The sequence below is a fragment of the Drosophila mauritiana genome, unplaced genomic scaffold, assembly GCF_004382145.1.
Source record: "Drosophila mauritiana strain mau12 unplaced genomic scaffold, ASM438214v1 U_246, whole genome shotgun sequence".
Classification (NCBI taxonomy): Eukaryota; Metazoa; Arthropoda; class Insecta; order Diptera; family Drosophilidae; genus Drosophila; species Drosophila mauritiana.
Window position 1 is genome coordinate 1 of NW_022881381.1, and position 25048 is coordinate 25048.

At 39.7% G+C, this 25048-nt stretch overlaps 2 non-coding genes and 2 pseudogenes across 2 annotated transcripts; all 4 read right to left on the bottom strand.

Moving 5' to 3' along the window:
• Window positions 1–172, bottom strand: LOC117149570 (annotated as a pseudogene; the record flags this gene model as incomplete).
• Window positions 173–7211: 7039 nt separating this feature from the next.
• On the bottom strand, window positions 7212–16312 carry LOC117149572 (annotated as a pseudogene).
• A 398-nt stretch (window positions 16313–16710) lies between these two features.
• On the bottom strand, window positions 16711–16889 carry LOC117149569. Its single transcript, XR_004460385.1, has one exon. It is a non-coding gene; the product is annotated as a 5.8S ribosomal RNA (ribosomal RNA).
• A 686-nt stretch (window positions 16890–17575) lies between these two features.
• On the bottom strand, window positions 17576–19570 carry LOC117149571. Its single transcript, XR_004460386.1, has one exon. It is a non-coding gene; the product is annotated as a small subunit ribosomal RNA (ribosomal RNA).
• Between the last annotated feature and the right edge of the window lie 5478 nt (window positions 19571–25048).

A 25048-nucleotide genomic window follows, 5' to 3' on the forward strand; every position in this document is an offset into this window, starting at 1 on the left:
TCAACCATATGTAGTCCAAGCAGCACTATAAATTAATTAAAGTACATAACAGCATGGACTGCGATATGCGTTCAAAATGTCGATGTTCATGTGTCCTGCAGTTCACACGATGACGCACAGTTTGCTGCGTTCTTCATCGACCCATGAGCCGAGTGATCCACCGCTTAGAGTTTTATAATTCATTTTTATATAATATCAATATTGTTTTTATTGAAAGAAATTAAAAATACACCATTTTACTGGCATATATCAATTCCTTCAATAAATTTATTTTTTATACCTAAAAATAAATGTTGCGATATGTCTTAGTTTCATATAAGCATTATGTATCATAAAAATCTGGTTATGGTTTGCTATTTTGGGTGACACATACTGCAAAATTTATATAAAACATTAACCTGATGGATGACAGGTACAAACATTGTATATTTTAGGTTGTTGCATTAGCCAACGTATGCTCATAACATAGATGAACAATACATATTCGCAACGCGTGTATATTATGGTCCATATACACACACACTTATTTTGAATACCACATTCAAAATTATTTTAATTTTAATTCGACTTCTACTTTCAAATTTTGTTCAGTTTCTTCGATTTCCATTTCGAGAATTTGTTTTTATAGGAAACGCCATTTTTGTAGTAGGTACTGCCACAAATACGCACAACAACATTAATAATGTTAAGTCTTTTTATGAGGTTGCCAAGCCCCATATAAAATAAAAGCATCTTCATTTTATTTTGACTTTAACTTTTATCCGTGGAATCATTTTGTAATATTTTTATTTTGGTAAATTGTATTTATTGTATATAAACAATGTTTATTAACGATAAGGATATTATACAATAATGATCCTTCCGCAGGTTCACCTACGGAAACCTTGTTACGACTTTACTTCCTCTAAATAATCAAGTTCGGTCAACTTTTGCGAAACAACCGTAACACGCAAGGCGTCACAGTGATCACGTCCGGAGACCTCACTAAATAATTCAATCGTAGTAGCGACGGGCGGTGTGTACAAAGGCAGGGACGTAATCAATGCGAGTAATGACTCACACTTACTGGAATTCCAAGTTCATGTGAACAGTTTCAGTCACAATCCAAGCATGAAAGTGTTCAGCGTTTACCCGGACCTCCGGTCTAGGAAATACACGTTGATACTTCATTGTAGCGCGCGTGCAGCCCAGACATCTAAGGGCATCACAGACCTGTATTGCTCAATCTCATTATTGCTAGACGCAATTTGTCCATTAAGAAGCTAGTGTCCTTATAATGACAAACCAACAGTACGGCTCCACTTACATAACACATTCAAACACATAAACATTTTACTGCCACATGAATGAAGGCTACATAAGCTTCAGCACCATAATCCTGAAGATATCTATTAATATATTTGAGTCTCGTTCGTTATCGGAATTAACCAGACAAATCACTCCACAACTAAGAACGGCCATGCACCACCACCCATAGATTCGAGAAAGAGCTATCAATCTGCTTACACACTTATGTTTCGGACCTGGTAAGTTTTCCCGTTGAGTCAAATTAAGCCGCAGGCTCCACTCCTGGTGGTCCCTTCCGTCAATTCCTTTAAGTTTCAGCTTTGCAACCATACTTCCCCCGGAGCCAAAAGCTTGGTTCCCGGAAGCGACTGAGAGAGCCATAAAAGTAGCTACACCAATTGCTAGCTGCATCGTTATGGTTAGAATAGGGCGTATCTGATCGCCTTCGAACCTCTAACTTTCGTTCTTGATTAATGAAAACATCTTTGGCAAATGCTTTCGCTTAAGTTAGTCTTACGACGGTCCAAGAATTTCACCTCTCGCGTCGTAATACTAATGCCCCCAAACTGCTTCTATTAATCATTACCTCTTGATCTGGAAAACCAATGAAAGCAGACAGAGGTCTTATTTCATTATCCCATGCACAGAATATTCAGGCATTTGAAGCCTGCTTTAACACTCTAATTTGTTCAAAGTAATAGTACGGCCCACCAATAACACTCGTTTAAGAGCACTAGTGCAGGTTTTTAAATAGAGAACATATGAAAAAATACAAGTATTTAATCACATATAAGAAACTCCACCGGTAATACGCTTACATACATAAAGTATAGTACTAACCACAATTGTAAGTTGTACTACCCGTATGAAGCACAAGTTCAACTACGAACGTTTTAACCGCAAAACTTTAATAACGCTATTGGAGCTGGAATTACCGCGGCTGCTGGCACCAGACTTGCCCTCCAATTGGTCCTGTTAAAGGATTTAAAGTGTACTCATTCCAATTACAGGCCTCGGATATGAGTCCTGTATTGTTATTTTTCGTCACTACCTCCCCGAGCTGGGAGTGGGTAATTTACGCGCCTGCTGCCTTCCTTAGATGTGGTAGCCGTTTCTCAGGCTCCCTCTCCGGAATCAACCCTGATTCCCCGTTACCCGTTGCAACCATGGTAGTCCTAGATACTACCATCAAAAGTTGATAGGGCAGACATTTGAAAGATCTGTCGTCGTTACAAGACCATACGATCTGCATGTTATCTAGAGTTCAACCAATATAACGATCTTGCGATCGCTTGGTTTTAGCCTAATAAAAGCACATGTCCATAAGGTTCATGTTTTAATTGCATGTATTAGCTCTAGAATTACCACAGTTATCCAAGTAACTGTTAACGATCTAAGGAACCATAACTGATATAATGAGCCTTTTGCGGTTTCACTTTTAATTCGGGTGTACTTAGACATGCATGGCTTAATCTTTGAGACAAGCATATAACTACTGGCAGGGATCAACCAGAATAATGTTTTTCCTTCATATTCCATTCATATATTTTGAATCGAAATAAGCAATATAATAGATATATAGATATATAGATTTTTCACTTTATATAATTCCATGATTTTATTATATTGAATAAAATTCAATATTTCGCCTTGGGTAAAATTTTAAATATATAAGTAAAAAATCCATTCGATTACGGCCATTTTTATATAGCATTCGTAATCCATATTTTCATTTTAATTTATACTTGTTTACCAATATAACAAGAATTTCATCTAATTATTGTAATATATATATTTCTATAATTTTATCTTTTTATACATACATATTTCATTATAAAATATCATTTTATTTCCAACATACATAATTATTGTATCCACACATGTACAATTTTTGTTTAACCAATATAAATATTAAGTTAAATCATTTGCATTTTGAAGATAAATTTAAAATTTATCTCTTTTCATATATATCTCTGGTAATATATAACATAAAACCAAGCGCATATGATAATATTTCCACATTAATATATAATTTTATATTTCTTTCATAAGAATCCATATTTGTATTATACCGTAACGATATAATAATCCAACTATACGGCAGGTAATAAATTAATATTTGCCTGCCTCCAAAAATTAACGATAATATATGGAAACGATTGTTATTCTATATATAATAGAAACTTGACTTTTGTTTCAACGATATTATCTATAAAGCGTATATTCCTATTATCCGCGGAGCCAAGTCCCGTGTTCTATAGAACTGAGAAACAAATTTGTACGGATAATAATATACTTTATTGTATGTAACCAATATAAACATAATCCGAAATAAATATTTCGAATAATGCGGGAGGTCGGCAACCACTGCCTACCTATAGTAGTTTTTGAACCCGCTGTCCTCAAAGCGGGTATTTTCAATTCCGTTTGCCACCCAACATACGGGCTATTCTCTTATATATTAAGAGATTATAGGAACATTTCATTTTTTTTTCCATTATTCATATATAATATGATTATTTTTTCCCTTATACATATAATAATTAATCATTTTCATATGTATATTATTTAATTTACTCATTTTATTGCCAAAATCATATGAATACATAAGTTTTGAACAATATGAGAGGTCGGCAACCACTGCCTACCTATAGTAGTTTTTGAACCCTCTGTCGTAATTCCGGTCGTTTACACTACTATACCCTCTCACTATAATGGCTTTTCTCTATAATACTAAGAGAATGTGGGATATTTTCAGCATTTTTTCCCTTATACATATAATAATTAATCATTTTCATATGTATATTATTTAATTTACTCATATTATTGCCAAAATCATATGAATACATAAGTTTTGAACAATATGAGAGGTCGGCAACCACTGCCTACTATAGTAGTTTTTGAACCCTCTGTCGTAATTCCGGTCGTTTACACTACTATACCCTCTCACTATAATGGCTTTTCTCTATAATACTAAGAGAATGTGGGATATTTTCAGCATTTTTCCCTTATACATATAATAATTAATCATTTTCATATGTATATTATTTAATTTACTCATATTATTGCCAAAATCATATGAATACATAAGTTTTGAACAATATGAGAGGTCGGCAACCACTGCCTACCTATAGTAGTTTTTGAACCCTCTGTCGTAATTCCGGTCGTTTACACTACTATACCCTCTCACTATAATGGCTTTTCTCTATAATACTAAGAGAATGTGGGATATTTCAGCATTTTTCCCTATACATATAATAATTAATAATTTTCATATGTATATTATTTAATTTACTCATATAATTGCCAAAATCATATGAATACATAAGTTTTGAACAATATGAGAGGTCGGCAACCACTGCCTACCTATAGTAGTTTTTGAACCCTCTGTCGTAATTCCGGTCGTTTACACTACTATACCCTCTCACTATAATGGCTTTTCTCTATAATACTAAGAGAATGTGGGAATATTTCAGCATTTTTTTCCCTATACATATAATAATTAATAATTTTCATATGTATATTATTTAATTTACTCATATAATTGCCAAAATCATATGAATACATAAGTTTTGAACAATATGAGAGGTCGGCAACCACTGCCTACCTATAGTAGTTTTTGAACCCTCTGTCGTAATTCCGGTCGTTTACACTACTATACCCTCTCACTATAATGGCTTTTCTCTATAATACTAAGAGAATGTGGGAATATTTCAGCATTTTTTCCCCTATACATATAATAATTAATAATTTTCATATGTATATTATTTAATTTACTCATATAATTGCCAAATCATATGAATACATAAGTTTTGAACAATATGAAGAGGTCGGCAACCACTGCCTACCTATAGTAGTTTTTGAACCCTCTGTCGTAATTCCGGTCGTTTTACACTACTATACCCTCTCACTATAATGGCTTTTCTCTATAATACTAAGAGAATGTGGGAATATTTCAGCATTTTTTTCCCCTATACATATAATAATTAATAATTTTCATATGTATATTATTTAATTTACTCATATAATTGCCAAAATCATATAAATACATAAGTTTTGACAATATCAGAGGTCAGCAACGGTCTTTCCTCTATAATACTAAGATAATATGGGAATATTTTCAGCATTTTTTCCCTATACATTATACATATAATATTAATCATTTTCATATGTATATTATTTAATTTACTCATATTATTGCCAAAATCATATAAATACATAAGTTTTGAACAATATCAGAGGTCAGCAACGGTCGTCTTTCCTCTATAATACTAAGATAATGTGGGAATATTTCATCATTTTTTCCTTATACATTTATACATATAATATTTAATCATTTTATATGTATATTATTTAATTTACTCATATAATTGCCAAAATCATATAAATACATAAGTTTTGAACAATATCAGAGGTCGGCAACGGTCTTTCCTCTATAATACTAAGATAATATGGGAATATTTCAGCATTTTTTTCCCTTATACATATAATAATTAATCATTTTCATATGTATATTATTTAATTTACTCGTATAATTGCCAAAATCCTATGAAGACATAAGAGAATACAATATGAAGGGTCGGCGCAACCATAATATAGTAGTTGATGACGAGGTGTTTGGCAACTTGATACAATTCTTTAAAAAGTCTTTATATTAATTTATATGATAGGGACAATATCATATGCGTCACTAAATTGATGACGAGGTGTTTGGCAACGTGACACAATCATTAAAGTCTTTATATTAATTATATGATAGAGACAATATCATATGCGTCACTAAATTGATGACGAGGTATTTGGCAACTTGATAGAATTCTTTAAAGTCTTTATATCAAAAATTATATGATAGGGACAATATCATATGCGTCACTAAATTGATGACGAGGTGTTTGGCAACTTGACACAATTCATTAAAGTCTTTATATTAATTATATGATAGAGACAATATCATGCGTCACTAATTGATGACGAGGTATTTGGCAACTTGATACAATTCTTTAAAGTTTTTATATCAAAAATTATATGATAGGGACAATATCATATGCGTCACTAAATTGATGACGAGGTGTTTGGCAACTTGACACAATTCATTAAAGTCTTTATATTAATTATATGATAGGACAATATCATATGCGTCACTAAATTGATGACGAGGTATTTGGGCAACTTGATACAATTCTTTAAAGTTTTTATATCAAAATTATATGATAGGGACAATATCATATGCGTCACTAAATTGATGACGAGGTGTTTGGCAACTTGACACAATTCATTAAAGTCTTTATATTAATTATATGATAGGACAATATCATATGCGTCACTAAATTGATGACGAGGTATTTGGCAACTTGATATAATTCTTTAAAGTCTTTATATCAAAAATTATATGATAGGGACAATATCATATGCGTCACTAAATGACGAGGTGTTTGGCAACTTGACACAATTCATTAAAGTCTTTATATTAATTATATGATAGGGACAATATCATATGCGTCACTAAATTGATGACGAGGTATTTGGCAACTTGATACAATTCTTTAAAGTTTTATATCAAAAATTATATGATAGGGACAATATCATATGCGTCACTAAATTGATGACGAGGTGTTTGGCAACTTGACACAATTCATTAAAGTCTTTATATTAATTATATGATAGGGACAATATCATATGCGTCACTAAATTGATGACGAGGTATTTGGCAACTTGATGTGATAGGGACAATATCATATGCGTCACTAACGAAACTTGAGTCTTCAATATCATATGCGTCACTAAATTGATGACGAGGTATTTGGCAACTTGATATAATTCTTTAAAGTCTTTATATCAAAAATTATATGATAGGGACAATATCATATGCGTCACTAAATTGATGACGAGGTGTTTGTTTGGCTACAGGAAAAATCATTTATTTATCGAATCATCAAGCAAAGGATAAGCTTCAGTGGATCGCAGTATGGCAGCTGCTCAACCACTTACAACACCTTGCCTGTTACAAAAGTCGTTTACAATTGATTCTAGGCTTTTGTCATTGTATTAAATAATGCTTTTATATGTAACTAGCGCGGCATCAGGTGATCGAAGATCCTCCTAATTTACTATGTTACAAATTACATTGGCATCACATCCATTGTCGTTTATAAAATAAATTATAAACTTTAAATGGTTTAGAAGCCATACAATGCAAATTGCCCCTTATTTATCATTGCAGTCCAGCACGGATACGACCTTAGAGGCGTTCAGGCATAATCCAACGGACGTAGCGTCATACCACTGTTCGCTCGAACAAGTATTGTGCCATTGGTCCGTACCTGCGGTTCCTCTCGTACTACGCAGGAATGCTGTCGCAACAACGTTTTGTCATTAGTAGGGTAAAACTAACCTGTCTCACGACGGTCTAAACCCAGCTCACGTTCCCTTGCATGGGTGAACAATCCAACGCTTGGTGAATTTTGCTTCACAATGATAGGAAGAGCCGACATCGAAGGATCAAAAAGCGACGTCGCTATGAACGCTTGGCCGCCACAAGCCAGTTATCCCTATGGTAACTTTTCTGACACCTCTTGTTAAAAACTCTTTAAACCAAAAGGATCGATAGGCCGAGCTTTTGCTGTCCCTGTGTGTACTGAACACCGAGATCAAGTCAGCATTTGCCCTTTTGCTCTATGTGTGGTTTCTGTCCGCACTGAGCTGGCCTTGGGACACCTCCGTTATTATTTGAGAGATGTACCGCCCCAGTCAAACTCCCTACCTGGCAATGTCCTTGAATTGGATCATACCTGAGTAATTGGAGTTATACCAAATTTTCAAATCAAAAATACATAAATGCATCGTTTTATTAAAGAATTTGTTTTGCGATTATATAACAAACTCGTGATACTTTGATCAAGAAGCTTGCATCAAAACCCAATACCATAAGATATAATAAAATATCCGTATAATGGCTAGGAAATGATACACGTTCCATTTAATCAAGTAAGTAAGGAAACAATAAGAGTAGTGGTATTTCATTGACGATACCAAACCGAGGTCTAATATCTCCCACTTATTCTACACCTCTTATGTCTCCTTACACTGCCAGATTAGAGTCAAGCTCAAAAGGGTCTTCTTTCCCCGCTAGCAATTCGAGTACTTGCTTGCCGGGCAAGCACTCCCCGCTGAGGAGCGAGATCTACCTAAAATCTCTACTGATCTCTGGGTCACAGCACCCGAGTTTTGCGCAACTAGCACCGTAACTCAAACGTCGAACACGAAGGCTCTACCCGCGATATGGGTACCAACCACAGCCACCACGATACTCCCACCAGGGGGCCTACCTCAATGTGCAGTCTTGGATAGCTGCACAACCCGTGGTACCGAAAGAGGCTCGGTGGGCCTCCTCCTTTTGCTCCGACAAGCAGGGTTAGAGGGACCTATGGCTATATTAGTCGCCTCTTACGACAAGCAATAGCGGACTGTGGAAGTATTCTCGCCGCTAACCACACGGCGAAGTTGTTGGGCTAAACACCCCTCCTACGGAACACTTCGTCCGCAAACACTGCCAGCCGTTGAGTCCTCTGTTGATCTTCCAGGATTCTATCGAAGGTCCAGTTTTCGCCAAGGCGCTGCACTCCAAGTCCATCGAGGTTCCGCAAATCTGCATATAGGGGGCAAGCGCACAATATGTGCATCCAGTCCTCATATGGATCTCCACAAGCGCAAGCAGTGGTATCGCTGAGGGCTCTCCCTTGCAAAAATGCGTTAAACGACCCGTGACCTGTCAGCAGGTAAGACGTCCTCATCGAGAATCCAAATCTTGGATCCCGATAGGCGAGAGTGACATATGGGATGAATTTATGCGTCACCCGTCCTGGTTCGCTGTCATCATCCCATCTGTTCTGCCAACTCTGCAGTAAGCACTCTTCTAGGCGAGTCTTCCTCTGCTTCCAGCTTAGACACGTAGTGTCCTCGTCATATAGCCAGTCGTTCTCCTCCAGCGGGTATCCACGCTTCAGCTTGTATTGACCCGCTAAAAACTTAGCAGCCAGTCAAGCGGGGAGCTCCACCAAGTACTGCAGTGCCCCTGTGACACTGTTCGGCATACGAAAGGCATCCAAGCAGGATTAGCCTCTGGCAGGAGAGGCTAGTCGTCTCCGGCGGCTACTTGCTCGGCCGGTGTCATACCATACCGGGGCACCAAACAGCACACAAGGTTGCCATGAGTCCGTCATATATGGTCCGCCTGGCTCGAGGATGAGCCCCAGTCGGCTCGAAGCACACGCGCCAATGCTCCAACGACTCCGGTCATCCGCTGGCGAAGCGAAGCTATGTGCTGAGGAATTTCATTCCTTCACTGACCGTGATGCCAAGGTACCGACAGCTACGCACATACGGAAGTTCGCTCCAGCAAACCTCACCGTAGCGCACGTCTCAAGGCACCTTTTACAGCATTATTACCTCTTGCTGGTCGAGACGGCAACGCCAACTTCCGCTCCCCACGTTCTACGATGGACATCAGCTGTGCTCCTTTTTCCTCTAGCATAGCTCGGGAATTTCCCTCGACGAGAAGCAGCAAGTCATCAGCGTATGCACTCAGCTGGCAATACGGCTGGAGACGCTGAAGCAGTAATCCATCAGAATGTCCCAGATAAATGGCCACTGATTGACCCCTGCGGGCAGCCTCTAGTTACCGGTACTTCACAGTACGGAACTGCTTCGGATCACTGCTCTTCGGCGGGAAAAAAGCTCTGCCACAAGCCCATCTCCCGGCATCCCAAGTCTGCTAGTCGGCGGAGTGCAGCACTCCATTCGACGTTGTCGAATGCTCCTTTGAAGTCCACGAATGTGCCGAGCACGTATTGCGCCGGGCTGGCACAAACACTGGCTCTTCACGTGTCTCCAAGCATCCTCCACACATCGTCCTTGGCGAAATCCAAACTGCCATCTGCAGCCTTCCGGAAGAACTTCTCTCACACGATTCACCATGATGGCCTCGAGCACCTTACCAAGACTGGCAGCAAGCATATTCCTCTATATGAGGAGGGCTCACACTTGTCCTTATCTGGCCCTTTGAGCAGCGAGACAACTCGTGGGCACTTCCACTCAGCGGGAAAGTATCCTAATCGGGATGCATCGGGAAAACAACGATGCTAGGTGCTCGGGTATGGCGCGCCAGACTGCCTTGCAGATGTGCCATTGATGCCGTCCAAGCCGGGAGAGCGCCTGCTCTTCAACCGGGCAACACATGCATCAACCTCGAATTCTTCGAGGGCCGGTGGGACTTCCTCCGCGATGGCAGTCGGTGCTTCGGACTCCGCAACTGGGAAGAAATTGCGGAGGAGCACTCGTGCACAGTCACCCCAATCAGTGATGAGCTCGCCATTCACGCGGAGGCACCCAATCTCCGTGCACTTTCTGCGGCCTCGGCAAATCTTGTAGACGCGCCCCCATGGGTCGTCGGCATGATCTCCCACGAAGCGTTTCCAGTCATCCATTTTCGCCCTCCCAATGAGCTTCTTGTAGTTTGCTGAGGCCCGCCTCAGCTCGACCACTACACCTCTATAGCGGCACCGTCATCACGACGCCTTCCATCTTGGAGTAGGCGACGAAGTCTCCGGACTTCGCGCCTTGCAGCGCAGAGGTCGGCAGTCCACCAACGTGCTCTCCTGTTGGGCGATCGAATTGACTTTCTTCCCAGCGCAATATCACATACATTATGTACTATACTGCGCAGGGTCGAAACTTGCTGGTCCAACGGCGACTCTGAGAAGTTTTCCGGAAGTTCGGCTGCTCTACTCACCATTTCCTCCTTGAACAATCGCCAACGTGCATTGGAGAAGTTCCAGGACGGCACAGGAGCTATGCTCTCAACTGCGCGCGCGGTAGTTGGTTCGGCCACAACAGTAATGATGTTGTGGTCACTCAATTCCCACTCGTCCACTCTCCACTCATATGTGGCCCATATAGATGCTGCCTCATTGACGATTGTCACGTCGATATCGCTAGTAGCTCTGTGATTATCGAACGTGTACACCTCTGTTGACTGGTTTAGGGCGGCGACTCTTGCCTCCAGCATCCACTCTGACAGCAGCTCACCCCGTCTGTAGTTAGCTTGCCCCTCGGCATGACGAGAGAGTTTGCTAAGCCACATGGGGGACACTGCATTCGCGTCGAGGCCCAGGATTGCGGGGGTTCTGCTGGCCTGCAGCAGGACCGCATCCATGTACCGGAGGTACGGTTCCAGAGGTGCATCGAACTGGCAGTATGCGGCGCAAAGGAAGATTGAGCCAAAGCTCCCTTTAACGACCAGACATACGCCATAATCCGTGGTGAGGGTCTCCACTGGCATACAGATGGCTTCCTGTTGATCTACTAGGATGGCTGCCTTCCCTCGCCGATCGGTGAAATTCTCATTCCTTCAGGCAGCACATCCATTCCGTCCCCGCCGAGATACGGCTCCTGCACCAGCGCGAACATAGACTCCGATCTCCTGAGTCGGACTCCGAGCTCGATGGTCGCAGCTCTGCCTCGGCCACAGTTCGCTTGGATGAAGCTAACATTAATGTCTAGCTTGCACCCTCGCCAGCAACGCCCCGTATATCGGGCACACGTTCGAGAGCATGTAATGCCCCGAGGGTTGCCCTCTGTGACGGCAGTTCCGGCAGTCCACCGGGTTTTGGCACTTTGCCGCGGTGTGGCCTTGTTGCCCGCACTGGCGGCAGACATTGTCCTTCTGCCGGCATTCGCTGACCTTGTGGTCGAAACCCACGCATCTGTGGCAGGCGTATGTGCGGACCTGTGCTCGGCATCGGAATGAGAACCACTTGATGTAGACACGACCTACATCAAGCTTCGCCATCGCGCGGTCGTCTACCTCTAGCGTTACATTTACTGTGGCGCCGTCGGTTACCGACCACGCCTTGGTCACAGGTGCACGGACTTCTTAAATTGGGACATAGTCATATCGCTGTCGAAGTTATTTCCATGCAGCTCCTGCATGAATTCCTCAGGGCCGATAGCTGTGTCGACGTCATAGACGACGACCTTCGGCTTCTCGGCCGCATTCCGTGCCACATTTAGCCCAACTTCAGCGAACCTCTTTGATGCTACCACCTTCTGCAGCTCTCCAACTGAAGGAGTACGAATGATCGCACCACCACCTCGACGGAGCTCACGTACCTCATGTACTCTGACTCCGAGGGAGGGTGCAACCATCGTTCGCACCTTTTCCGCTATAGCTTTCCCCGATAGCGCAGGGTCGTCGCACTTCACCACCGCTGACCACGTCTCGCGAACCTTGGTGGTCCGCGGGGCAGCGATGGGTGCAACCTGTGGCATCTGGGGAGCATTGGCGGCCGTATTCTTTAACGGATTCGACGACGGCGGCGGCGGTGGCGGCATAGCGAGCCGCGTCTCCAGTTCTCCACACCGGAGCATTAACGCCAGCACCAGCTCATCGTAGCGGCTGATAGCATACGAGAGCTCTTCCGTGTCCACTTCTCCTAGGCTGCGGAAGCTGCTTCTCACCATGCGCTGGGTGGCCGACAGCTCTGCCATCATGGCTGCTTGCCCAGCACGGGCGGCAGCGGTAGCGGCGGTGGCAGTGGTGGCAACAATTTTAGCAGCAGTGGAAACGGCGGAGGCAGCAGTGTGGTCGGCAGCAGGGGCAGCAGTAGGATCAACAGCGGTGGCAGCAGCGTTGGGGGGGGCAGCATCGATGGCAGCGTTTGCCGTAGCCGCCCGGGCGTCCTCCAGCGACGAAAACGCCTCCTCAAGTACACCAACGGGTTCTGGCACTCCATTCGACGCCAGGGCAACCAATTTCGCCTGCGTCGGCGCCGAGCTCTTAGAGGCCAGATGGCTTCTGCGCCTGCCTCGTCTGGATTTCCTCGAGGCACTACATCCGCTCAAGGCACTCGCACTGCTGTCGCTCTCGGTCGGCATAACTCCGATGGTGGCTCCTCCTACCGTCGACGCCAGCAACCGTATGCTCGTTTGCTCACTGACAAAAGGTAGATGCTCTAGAGCTCCACCTATCGGTAGCGTCTGGTAGCACTAAACTGTCCCTAGACACAAACCCTAGCAGTGACTGCCACCAATAAGCTTTTTGACAGCTGCTCAAAAAGCTTACTCGAAAAACTTACTCGTAAGCTCGCCTCGCAGCACGTGCGGAGTGGAAAATTTCCAATAGTTTATTGTTAATAATTTCCAAACCGCTTGTTTTTAACACTCGACAATTTTCACTCGACTTCCGCGGAGCACTAAATCACCGATTTAATTACTTTCCAAACAAGGAAAACTTAGTTATTCGCAATCTGTACACGAGCGCAACGAAAACACGTCCGTCGTTAATCCATTCATGCGCGTCACTAATTAGATGACGAGGCATTTGGCTACCTTAAGAGAGTCATAGTTACTCCCGCCGTTGACCCGCGCTTACTTGAATTTCTTCACTTTGACATTCAGAGCACTGGGCAGAAATCACATTGTGTCAACACCCGCTAGGGCCATCACAATGCTTTGTTTTAATTAGACAGTCGGATTCCCCAAGTCCGTGCCAGTTCTGAATTGATTGTTAATTGATAATCGTTATAATTGATAAGAACTAATTGGTTTAACCCAAATAGTATTCTTAAAAATTTTAGCAAGAAAGTTCCACAATTGGCTACGTAACTAAACTATCCGGGGAACAAGTAACTAACATAAATGCTAGAAACTCTATTTACCCAGAACGAGCACATAAACCATGTTATTGTTTCCCAATCAAGCCCGACTATCTCAATCTTCAGAGCCAATCCTTATCCCGAAGTTACGGATCTAATTTGCCGACTTCCCTTACCTACATTATTCTATCGACTAGAGACTCTTCACCTTGGAGACCAGCTGCGGATATTGGTACGGCCTGTTGAGAAGTTTGCGTGTCCCCACCATAAATTTTCAAGGTCCGAGGAGAAAATATCGACACAACAGTATATGTCATGCTCTTCTAGCCCATCTACCATATCTCTCTGCGAAAGACTTCCATGGTAGTACGGCTATAAAACAGAAAAGAAAACTCTTCCGATATCTCTCGACGGCTTCTTTATGGTCGTTCCTGTTGCCAGGATGAGCACGAGGCCCATATTTAATAACAAACGGATACTCAACAGGTTACGGAATTGGAACCGTATTCCCTTTCGTTCAAAATTATTCAAGTGTATTATATTCGCTTTGTTTATATAGTTAGGCATTTTTGTTTTACTTGAAAATTTTCGGCTTTCGCCTTGAACTTAGGACCGACTAACTCGTGATCAACCACTGTTCACACGAAACCCTTCTCCACTTCAGTCCTCCAAGGTCTCATTCGATTATTTGCTACTACCACCAAGATCTGTACCAATGGCAGCTCCATGCAGGCTTACGCCAAACACTTCTACGCATACCATTGTACCTTCCTACTCACTAAAGTTTCAAAATTTATATCACAAGTAATATAAATCATCTACTTTAGCGGTAATGTATAGGTATACAACTTAAGCGCCATCCATTTTAAGGGCTAGTTGCTTCGGCAGGTGAGTTGTTACACACTCCTTAGCGGATTTCGACTTCCATGATCACCGTCCTGCTGTTTTAAGCAACCAACGCCTTTCATGGTATCTGCATGAGTTGTTAATTTGGGCACCGTAACATTACGTTTGGTTCATCCCACAGCGCCAGTTCTGCTTACCAAAAGTGGCCCACTGGGCACATTATATCATAACCTTGAACTTCATATCAAGAAAGTTAAGGTTCTTACCCATTTAAAGTTTGAGAATAGGTTAAGATCGTTTCGACCCTAAGGCCTCTAATCATTCGCTTTACCAGATAAGATTATTTTATATAATATTAAAATGCACCAGCTATCCTGAGGGAAACTTCGGAAGGAACCAGCTACTAGATGGTTCGATTGGTCTTTCGCCCCTATACTCAATTCTGACAATCGATTTGCACGTCAGAACTGTTTCGGTCTTCCATCAGGGTTTCCCCTGACTTCAACCTGATCAAGTATAGTTCACCATCTTTCGGGTCACAGCATATATGCTCAAGGTACGTTCCAGTTAGAGGCATAAATAATATAAATATACATTATACATAACTATATAGAACGCCCCGGGATTGTGTTAATTAGCTATAAATAGCTAAAAAACTAATCCCATTATTAGTCAAGTTAATTACGCTATTAGGTTTACATCCCAATAACTTGCACATATGTTAGACTCCTTGGTCCGTGTTTCAAGACGGGTCCCGAAGGTATCCTGAATCTTTCGCATTGTTAATCATACAAGAGCATATAATAAACACAAAAATCAATGATAATTATGCCATTATATAATTCCGAAAAATTAACGCTCTGTAATAATATAAATCTATCAGCACTTTATCAAATTAATAACATTTATTCTGTGTTAAAATGCAAGCAATTTAATTGGAATAAACTATAAGTTATATTTTATGATAAATTTGGGATATGCTAATAGATTACAATGTCCTTATATGGAAAAAATGCACATTATTCTTAATAATATTATTTAAATATTACAATTTAATGATGAATTTTCCATAACGGATATTCAGGTTCATCGGGCTTAACCTCTAAGCAGTTTCACGTACTGTTTAACTCTCTATTCAGAGTTCTTTTCAACTTTCCCTCACGGTACTTGTTTACTATCGGTCTCATGGTTATATTTAGTTTTAGATGGAGTTTACCACCCACTTAGTGCTGCACTATCAAGCAACACGACTCTTTGGAAACATCATCTAGTAATCATTAACGTTATACGGGCCTGGCACCCTCTATGGGTAAATGGCCTCATTTAAGAAGGACTTAAATCATTAATTTCTCATACTAGAATATTGACGCTCCATACACTGCATCTCACATTTGCCATATAGACAAAGTGACTTAGTGCTGAACTGTTTTCTTTTCGCTCGCCGCTACTAAGAAAATCCTTGTTAGTTTCTTTTCCTCCCCTAATTAATATGCTTAAATTCAGGGGTAGTCCCATATGAGTTGAGGTTGTATATATAACTATTTTTTGCCATAAATTCTTTATATATAAATGATAAAACAATCAATTAAATTCGTTATAAATAGTTCCAATAGTTCTTGTAAGCAAAGTTATTTTTTATCCATTTAACGAACCAACGAAGAATAATAACAAAACCAAGATTTTTCTTTTTCCGAATCATTAATAAGAGACAATTCTAGATGAAAAATATTTCAATTTTTTATGCTAGACATTTCTCAGTATTATTTGATTGAAAAAGAAAATATTTCTCTTCGTTTTTCACATTCAAATGTGAGATAATGTTTTTCATTTCTTTTTTAATATTATGAATAAAATCATTATTTATTAATCCAATAATATACCATATGCTTATAAAAAATTTATAAACAACTTAATTAGCATAGTCTTACAACCCTCAACCATATGTAGTCCAAGCAGCACTATAAAATTAATTAAAGTACATAACAGCATGGACTGCGATATGCGTTCAAAATGTCGATGTTCATGTGTCCTGCAGTTCACACGATGACGCACAGTTTGCTGCGTTCTTCATCGACCCATGAGCCGAGTGATCCACCGCTTAGAGTTTTATAATTCATTTTTATATAATATCAATATTGTTTTTATTGAAAGAAATTAAAAATACACCATTTTACTGGCATATATCAATTCCTTCAATAAATTTATTTTTATACCTAAAAATAAATGTTGCGATATGTCTTAGTTTCATATAAGCATTATGTATCATAAAAATCTGGTTATGGTTTGCTATTTTGGGTGACACATACTGCAAAATTTATATAAAACATTAACCTGATGGATGACAGGTACAAACATTGTATATTTTAGGTTGTTGCATTAGCCAACGTATGCTCATAACATAGATGAACAATACATATTCGCAACGCGTGTATATTATGGTCCATATACACACACACTTATTTTGAATACCACATTCAAAATTATTTTAATTTTAATTCGACTTCTACTTTCAAATTTTGTTCAGTTTCTTCGATTTCCATTTTCGAGAATTTGTTTTTATAGGAAACGCCATTGTTGTAGTAGGTACTGCCACAAATACGCACAACAACATTAATAATGTTAAAGTCTTTTTATGAGGTTGCCAAGCCCCACATATAAAATAAAAGCCATCTTCATTTTATTTTGACTTTAACTTTTGATTCCGTGGAATCATTTTGTAATATTTTTATTTTGGTAAATTGTATTTATTTGTATTATAACAAATGTTTATTAACGATAAGGATATTATACAATAATGATCCTTCCGCAGGTTCACCTACGGAAACCTTGTTACGACTTTTACTTCCTCTAAATAATCAAGTTCGGTCAACTTTTGCGAAACAACCGTAACACGCAAGGCGTCACAGTGATCACGTCCGGAGACCTCACTAAATAATTCAATCGGTAGTAGCGACGGGCGGTGTGTACAAAGGGCAGGGACGTAATCAATGCGAGTTAATGACTCACACTTACTGGGAATTCCAAGTTCATGTGAACAGTTTCAGTTCACAATCCCAAGCATGAAAGTGGTTCAGCGGTTTACCCGGACCTCTCGGTCTAGGAAATACACGTTGATACTTTCATTGTAGCGCGCGTGCAGCCCAGGACATCTAAGGGCATCACAGACCTGTTATTGCTCAATCTCATTATTGCTAGACGCAATTTGTCCATTTAAGAAGCTAGTGTCCTTATAATGGGACAAACCAACAGGTACGGCTCCACTTACATAAACACATTCAAACACAATAAACATTTTACTGCCACCATGAATGAAGGCTACATAAGCTTCAGCACCATAATCCTGAAGATATCTATTTAATATATTTGAGTCTCGTTCGTTATCGGAATTAACCAGACAAATCACTCCACGAACTAAGAACGGCCATGCACCACCACCCATAGATTCGAGAAAGAGCTATCAATCTGTCTTACACACTTATGTTCGGACCTGGTAAGTTTTCCCGTGTTGAGTCAAATTAAGCCGCAGGCTCCACTCCTGGTGGTGCCCTTCCGTCAATTCCTTTAAGTTTCAGCTTTGCAACCATACTTCCCCCGGAGCCCAAAAGCTTTGGTTTCCCGGGAAGCGACTGAGAGAGCCATAAAAGTAGCTACACCCAATTGCTAGCTGGCATCGTTTATGGTTAGAACTAGGGCGGTATCTGATCGCCTTCGAACCTCTAACTTTCGTTCTTGATTAATGAAAACATCTTTGGCAAATGCTTTCGCTTAAGTTAGTCTTACGACGGTCCAAGAATTTCACCTCTCGCGTCGTAATACTAATGCCCCCAAACTGCTTCTATTAATCATTACCTCTTGATCTGAAAACCAATGAAAGCAGAACAGAGGTCTTATTTCATTATCCCATGCACAGAATATTCAGGCATTTGAAGCCTGCTTTAAGCACTCTAATTTGTTCAAAGTAATAGTACCGGCCCACAATAACACTCGTTTAAGAGCACTAGTGCAGGTTTTTAAATAGGAGGAACATATGAAAAAATACAAGTATTTAATCACATATAAGAACTCCACCGGTAATACGCTTACATACATAAAGGTATAGTACTAACCACAATTGTAAGTTGTACTACCCGTATGAAGCACAAGTTCAACTACGAACGTTTTAACCGCAACAACTTTAATATACGCTATTGGAGCTGGAATTACCGCGGCTGCTGGCACCAGACTTGCCCTCCAATTGGTCCTTGTTAAAGGATTTAAAGTGTACTCATTCCAATTACAGGGCCTCGGATATGAGTCCTGTATTGTTATTTTTCGTCACTACCTCCCCGAGCTGGGAGTGGGTAATTTACGCGCCTGCTGCCTTCCTTAGATGTGGTAGCCGTTTCTCAGGCTCCCTCTCCGGAATCGAACCCTGATTCCCCGTTACCCGTTGCAACCATGGTAGTCCTAGATACTACCATCAAAAGTTGATAGGGCAGACATTTGAAAGATCTGTCGTCGGTACAAGACCATACGATCTGCATGTTATCTAGAGTTCAACCAATATAACGATCTTGCGATCGCTTGGTTTTAGCCTAATAAAAGCACATGTCCCATAAGGTTCATGTTTTAATTGCATGTATTAGCTCTAGAATTACCACAGTTATCCAAGTAACTGTTAACGATCTAAGGAACCATAACTGATATAATGAGCCTTTTGCGGTTTCACTTTTAATTCGTGTGTACTTAGACATGCATGGCTTAATCTTTGAGACAAGCATATAACTACTGGCAGGATCAACCAGAATAATGTTTTTCCTTCATATTCCATTCATATATTTTGAATCGAAATAAGCAATATAATAGATATATAGATATATAGATTTTTCACTTTATATAATTCCATGATTTTTATTATATTGAATAAAATTCAATATTTCGCCTTTGGGTAAAATTTTAAATATATAAGTAAAAAAATCCATTCGATTACGGCCATTTTTATATAGCATTCGTAATCCATATTTTCATTTTTAATTTATACTTGTTTTACCAATATAACAAGAATTTCATCTAATTATTGTAATATATATATTTCTATAATTTTATCTTTTTATACATACATATTTCATTATAAAATATCATTTTATTTCCAACATACATAATTATTGTATCCACACATGTACAATTTTTGTTTAACCAATATAAATATTAAGTTAAATCATTTGCATTTTGAAGATAAATTTAAAATTTATCTCTTTTCATATATATCTCTGGTAATATATAACATAAAACCAAGCGCATATGATAATATTTCCACATTTAATATATAATTTTATATTTCTTTCATAAGAATCCATATTTGTATTATACCGTAACGATATAATAATCCAACTATACGGCAGGTAATAAATTAATATTTGCCTGCCTCCAAAAATTAACGATAATATATGGAAACGATTTGTTATTCTATATATAATAGAAACTTGACTTTTGTTTCAACGATATTATCTATAAAGCGTATATTCCTATTATCCGCGGAGCCAAGTCCCGTGTTCTATAGAACTGAGAAACAAATTTGTACGGATAATAATATACTTTATTGTATGTAACCAATATAAACATAATCCGAAATAAATATTTCGAATAATGCGGGAGGTCGGCAACCACTGCCTACCTATAGTAGTTTTTGAACCCGCTGTCCTCAAAGCGGGTATTTTCAATTCCGTTTGCCACCCAACATACGGGCTATTCTCTTATATATTAAGAGATTATAGGAACATTTCATTTTTTTTCCATTATTCATATATAATATGATTATTTTTTCCCTTATACATATAATAATTAATCATTTTCATATGTATATTATTTAATTTACTCATATTATTGCCAAAATCATATGAATACATAAGTTTTGAACAATATGAGAGGTCGGCAACCACTGCCTACCTATAGTAGTTTTTGAACCCTCTGTCGTAATTCCGGTCGTTTACACTACTATACCCTCTCACTATAATGGCTTTTCTCTATAATACTAAGAGAATGTGGGATATTTTCAGCATTTTTTCCCTTATACATATAATAATTAATAATTTTCATATGTATATTATTTAATTTACTCATATAATTGCCAAAATCATATAAATACATAAGTTTTGAACAATATCAGAGGTCAGCAACGGTCTTTCCTCTATAATACTAAGATAATATGGGAATAATCATTTTTTCCTTATACATTTATATTATATTATATTTTTTTTTTTTTTTTTTTTATTATTTTATATCATTTTTTTTAATATAAGATTTAATATTTATTTTTTTTTTTTTTTTTATTTTATATTATATTATTTAATTTACTCATATAATTGCCAAAATCATATAAATACATAAGTTTTGAACAATATCAGAGGTCGGCAACGGTCTTTCCTCTATAATACTAAGAGAATGTGGGATATTTTCAGCATTTTTTCCCTTATACATATAATAATTAATCATTTTCATATGTATATTATTTAATTTACTCATATTATTGCCAAAATCATATGAATACATAAGTTTTGAACAATATGAGAGGTCGGCAACCACTGCCTACCTATAGTAGTTTTTGAACCCTCTGTCGTAATTCCGGTCGTTTACACTACTATACCCTCTCACTATAATGGCTTTTCTCTATAATACTAAGAGAATGTGGGAATATTTCAGCATTTTTTCCCCTATACATATAATAATTAATAATTTTCATATGTATATTATTTAATTTACTCATATAATTGCCAAAATCATATGAATACATAAGTTTTGAACAATATGAGAGGTCGGCAACCACTGCCTACCTATAGTAGTTTTTGAACCCTCTGTCGTAATTCCGGTCGTTTACACTACTATACCCTCTCACTATAATGGCTTTTCTCTATAATACTAAGAGAATGTGGGAATATTTCAGCATTTTTTCCCCTATACATATAATAATTAATAATTTTCATATGTATATTATTTAATTTACTCATATTATTGCCAAAATCATATAAATACATAAGTTTTGAACAATATCAGAGGTCGGCAACGGTCTTTCCTCTATAATACTAAGATAATATGGGAATATTTCAGCATTTTTTCCCTTATACATATAATAATTAATCATTTTCATATGTATATTATTTAATTTACTCGTATAATTGCCAAAATCCTATGAAGACATAAGAGAATACAATATGAGAGGTCGGCGCAACCATAATATAGTAGTTGATGACGAGGTGTTTGGCAACTTGATACAATTCTTTAAAAAGTCTTTATATTAATTATATGATAGGGACAATATCATATGCGTCACTAAATTGATGACGAGGTGTTTGGCAACGTGACACAAATCATTAAAGTCTTTATATTAATTATATGATAGAGACAATATCATATGCGTCACTAAATTGATGACGAGGTATTTGGCAACTTGATAGAATTCTTTAAAGTCTTTATATCAAAAATTATATGATAGGGACAATATCATATGCGTCACTAAATTGATGACGAGGTGTTTGGCAACTTGACACAATTCATTAAAGTCTTTATATTAATTATATGATAGAGACAATATCATATGCGTCACTAAATTGATGACGAGGTATTTGGCAACTTGATATAATTCTTTAAAGTCTTTATATCAAATATTATATGATAGGGACAATATCATATGCGTCACTAAATTGATGACGAGGTGTTTGGCAACTTGACACAATTCATTAAAGTCTTTATATTAATTATATGATAGGGACAATATCATATGCGTCACTAAATTGATGACGAGGTATTTGGCAACTTGATACAATTCTTTAAAGTTTTTATATCAAAAATTATATGATAGGGACAATATCATATGCGTCACTAAATTGATGACGAGGTGTTTGGCAACTTGACACAATTCATTAAAGTCTTTATATTAATTATATGATAGGGACAATATCATATGCGTCACTAAATTGATGACGAGGTATTTGGCAACTTGATACAATTCTTTAAAGTTTTATATCAAAAATTATATGATAGGGACAATATCATATGCGTCACTAAATTGATGACGAGGTGTTTGGCAACTTGACACAATTCATTAAAGTCTTTATATTAATTATATGATAGGGACAATATCATATGCGTCACTAAATTGATGACGAGGTATTTGGCAACTTGATACAATTCTTTAAAGTTTTTATATCAAAAATTATATGATAGGGACAATATCATATGCGTCACTAAATTGATGACGAGGTGTTTGGCAACTTGACACAATTCATTAAAGTCTTTATATTAATTATATGATAGGGACAATATCATATGCGTCACTAAATTGATCAGTCGCGATCGAACACTCGACGAGTGCAGACGTGCCTGCGGATCGACAGCAAATTGTTAGCAAATTGTTAGCAAATTGTTCACAGTTGTAAGTCCCGTTACTTGTGCCCAGCCACTTCGCGTCGCGTGATCTTGTCGCGCGTTTTGATTGGCCCAGCCAACGTACCTAACGGTAGTTCGCACTAACACCATCGCACACCCGAGTGTGCGTGTTATCAGCGCAAAAAACCCAGTGCTCGAAGCAGCGGTATAATTGCAAAGCAGCAGCCACGTGCTGCCTGGCTCACCGGCTTACGGTGCCCAGCTTCCCCCCCCCCCCCCCTCCTCACTCCTTATCAACTTTGGAGAAGATGGACTGGCAGGCCCCCCCGCGCACCCACAAGCTTGGAACAACACCACGCAAAAAGGCTCTGAGAACACGCAAGAGCAGCTCCAGCAGCGAGGGAAGCACCTCGCATACAGAGCCGGGCGAGATAAAGCGAAAACCGGCAAAGAAAGCACAGGGAGAGGAGCTGGAAGATAAGCCAAGCACTAGCGCAGCTCTGCGCAAGAAGCTCGCCAACAACGCCTTCGCTTTACTCTCGACCGAAGAAGACGAGTACGACCAAGAGAGCTCTGATGACGAACCCGGACCTAAAGACGATTCCAAGCCCAAGACCCCCGAGAAACCAAAGCCCACCCCGAAGACCATCAAGCCACCTCCGATTTTTATCCCCGATGTGACCAACATCTCGGCACTCGTCAAGATGATCACGACTCTTGTAGGCCCGAAGAACAATTTTACCTACAAGACCGTGAATGGCAACAACGTACGTGTCATGATGCCGGACAAAGAGTCCTATACAGCTCTGCGTCTCCAACTTGTGGCCCAAAACAAGAGGCATCGGACTTTCCAGCCGAAAGATGAACGTGCATACAAGGTTGTCATCAAAGGACTCCACCACTCCACCGATCGTGAGGAAATCATTGAAGACCTTCGCAGACAAGGGCACGCTGTTAGAGATCTGCACAATCCCATTGGCAGAAGAACTAAAGAACCGCTGGGAATATTCTTCGCCAACCTGGAGCCTTCCAGCAACAACAAAGACGTCTACCAAGTCAAGCGGATCTGCAGGTCGGTAGTAACCATTGAACCGCCGCAGAAGTTCAACGACGTGCCTCAATGCTTCAGGTGCCAAGGATTCGGTCATACACAGCGTTACTGCTTCCTGGAATACCGATGTGTAAAGTGTGGAGGCCCTCACGAATCGAGGGCATGTGAGAAGAGGGAGGACGACAAAGCGTGCTGCTTCCACTGCCAGGCGGACCATCCTGCGTCTTTCAAGGGATGCCCTGCATACAAAAGGGCCAAAGCACTCGCTGCTCCGAAAACAAGGCCCGTCGCTAATGCTAACAAGGCGCCGCCCGTGGCATCACCAAACGTCACCTCTGGCAGGAGCTACCGAGACGCCCTCAACGGAGTGCACGCAGCACCGCAGAATCCCACAACCCCAGTCCAAACCCAAACAGAAACCCCACACTCCGGTCAGATAGAAGCGATGTTCGCTCGCATGGAAGGAATGATGGAAAGGATGATGGAGCGCATGTTCACCCAGATGACACAGCTGGTGGCCACCATTCTCAACAGCAAGTCATGCAACTAAAGCTCCACCTAGTCGTCTGGAATGCGAACGGCCTGCAGAACAGCAAGGCCATAGTCGAGCACCATCTGAAGACCCACCAGATCGATATCCTACTCGTAGCCGAAACCCACTTCTCCCCCAGATCCCACTTTAATATCAGCGGATATGACCTCATCCATGCAGACCATCCTTCTGGCAGAGCACGCGGTGGAGCAGCCATCCTCATCAGGAGCGGTATTCAATACCTAGAGCTGCCCGCGTTTCAGCAAGACTGGGCACAATGTCCTGTCATCAGGATTGTCAGCCCGCAAGGAGATTTAGACA